The following is a 2,998-nucleotide window of genomic DNA, read 5'->3' on the forward strand; positions in this document are numbered from 1 at the left end:
TACACGCGTAAGATGATTACAATTAAGCACAGACGGTACTTCCGTCAAAACCCTTTACAAATCATCGGATCCTTTTATAGGCATCCAGCAAGGTTACAATCGGTGCGCTTAGGCAACCGACATCCGAATCGGTCCGGATCCGGATCGGTACCACTGTACCGGATCCGTCCCTCTGAATAATAATTCTACTATTATTTACTTCCTATTATCCGATCCGATTCCGCCTTCCCACTTGTCCTTGCTCTTCTGACCGGCCAACAATGCGAAGCCATATGGTTGAAGCGGCTACTTAAGGACCTGCAGGTGGAGGTGTCAGATCCGACGACGATCTACTGTGACAACCTCAGCAGCATCCAGCTCGTGAAGAACCCCGTTTTCCACGCACGGACCAAGCACATTGAGGTGCACTACCATTTCGTCCGTGAGCGTGTCCTTTCCGGTGAAGTCGAACTTCAGTACGTGCCGACAGATCGGCAAACTGCTGACATCTTCACCAAGCCTCTTGGTCTGGACAAGTTGCGGCAATTCTTCGGTGCGCTCGGATTGCGTCACCTCAACGTGCCAAACTTGAGGGGGAGAACAGTCCCAAACGACCAAGGAAGGCAGCAGGAAAGGAGTAGAGACCGCGACACCGAGTCGGTTGACTCGGTTGGTGACTCGGTTGTTAAGTTCGACTTCGGATCGACTAAAGAAGCCGAGGGCGAACCCGCGGAAAAGTCCGGAAGCGGACAGAAGGGGAGCAACCAAAGGAGAGAGCCGAAGCCAACCACGTATGGGGAAGATGACGGCATCGAGGGCGAGAAGACCGAAGACGAGTTGGAGACAGCCAACTCGGACGAGAGCGAAAACCGATCGGAGGTAGCCGAGTCGGTTCGGATGTTTGATTCAGATACGCTGAATCAACCGAGGCCCAAGCAGAAGAAAAGGCCGCAGGAGAAGCGTCAACACCGCAACAACAGAAGAGCTGATAAGGGCCGCATGAGCAGACAAGCCGACCGGAAGGGTCGAAGCGCGCGGAGTCGAACAGGTTGAGGAGCGCGAGCAAGACGAGAAGCCAGGAGGAACCGGCGCTGTGAAGATCCCGAAGAGCCTCAAATTGAGCTTGAGGGGGAGTGTTGAGAGACAAGCTCAACATCGGCCGGATCGGCTGAAGAAGCCGAGGACTGGATCGGTTGGGACCAATCGGTTAGGCCGAGTGCGTAAACCGGGAGGTCGTTAGGAAAGATATTCCGTGAGGAGTATATTTGGGAGTTAGTGTAGGAGCTCTTGATGAGCATTGAAGTACTGTCAATACTTCGGTCAGTCCTTCTAGGACTTGTAGAAAAGTGTTCACTGAGCACGTCTTATGTACAGACTGAGTATTATTGTTGAATATAGTTTTTTGTGTCTTCTCTCTCACTCTCTCTGTCTCTCCTGCGTATAGCGTGTAAGCTCAAGCTCTCCATTGAACCTGAGTTTCCTTCCTTCTGTTCGGTCTTAATACCTGCTTCCGCACGCTACTTTCTACACTCTCCAAGGCCGAGGATGCCACATGCCCGAAGTCGTTCCTCCGCCCTTTTCTTCTTCCGTCCAACAACGTCAACTATCGTACACCCTCCGTTGTCGGAGAACCAAAATTTTCTACTTATAGTACAGGGTTTCTTCGCTATCTTACACTTCTGGGGTTCTCCCGGAGTGTCCGGACTATCGCGGCCCCACGCCTTGATAGCCCTCTTCAAAAATCCTCCCTGCTTTCGCCCCCGAGGGTCTCGCGGTTCCTCTCATGGTTCGGTCTCACCGTCAGGAACTGGACCGAGTGGCGCCCATCCTAGCTCTTCACCCTCGCATAGGCCGAGCCGTTGTCCAGCACCTTGGTCTCCATTCGTGCTGTCGTGATGTACGGTTCTCCGAGTATAACAGGATGTGAGGACGTCTCCTGCACGAAGAAGTGTTGGTCAATTTCGACATCGCCGATCTTTACTCGTACGTTCGGGCAGGATCCATGCAGTTCCTCAGTGGCACGCGTTGCCGCCCGTATTTTCCACCCGTGCTTGGTGTTGATCGGCCATTTCCCCTTCTTATAGAAGTCCATGGACATCAAATTGATTTCTGAACTGTGGTCTACCAATGCCACCACCGGTTCATGAACATCTCCGATCTTCACTGGGGTCTCCGTGGTCGCTCTAGCCCAGTGCGGCCTCGAATAGTGGCTTTCCGCCAACTCATCTTCCAGCGCCATGTTCTCTATGTGCGTCGTCCGCACCTCCACCGGCTTTTCCGGTTCTGTCTCTGTCGACAGCCTCTTCCTCTTCACCAAGTCTACGATGGAGTCGTGGAACTCCTTCTTGGCGATCCCGAGCACTTCCCTCAACGATAGCTCCACGTTGCTGTCGAGGATTCGTTCTTCTAGGACCTTTCGCAGGTCCGTGGATCTTTCGATTTCTGTGCTCAGCCGATACCCGCCCTTCTTGGGATTATCCTGGGCGCCGGATGCACCGGCCTCATTCCGCTTTTGCCTGAATTGAGTTTCATATCGTTGCGAGGGCCCGACCCCTCTAGGTTTCCCTACTCGCTTGTCCTCCACGAGAGCCTCGTAGTTTTGACAAGCGGCTTCGACGAAGCCCGTCTTTTCTTCCACTAGGTCACTCCACCCGGTTACCTTCCGGAGCCGTTTTTCCGCGCGGTTCACCTCTTCTTTCCTCAACCGTGCGCTGACGAGGCCTTCCAGCATTGTCGGCCAGAACCCGGCTTCGTTCGTCTTCGGGGCCTCGCCACCTCCGACCCGAATACCAGCTGACGCCGAGTAGTGGACTGTCTCCGCGTGACGAGCCGCCGCATCCTCCATCAGCCTTTTCATACCCCCTTGCTCGACGTTCAGGTTCAGGGCCCTTTGGGTCTCGCTGGCGTGCACCCGACCGTTCCACAGGTACACCACGTTGCTTCTCATCGCCTCGGCGAAGTCCCTGCAGTCCTTTCGGATGTGCCCAACCGCATCACACCACATGCACCTGTTTTCAGA

This window comes from Azolla caroliniana, unplaced genomic scaffold (assembly GCF_043228905.1).
Source record: "Azolla caroliniana isolate FFs.n. ecotype wild unplaced genomic scaffold, voAzoCaro1.0.p SCAF_10, whole genome shotgun sequence".
Classification (NCBI taxonomy): Eukaryota; Viridiplantae; Streptophyta; class Polypodiopsida; order Salviniales; family Salviniaceae; genus Azolla; species Azolla caroliniana.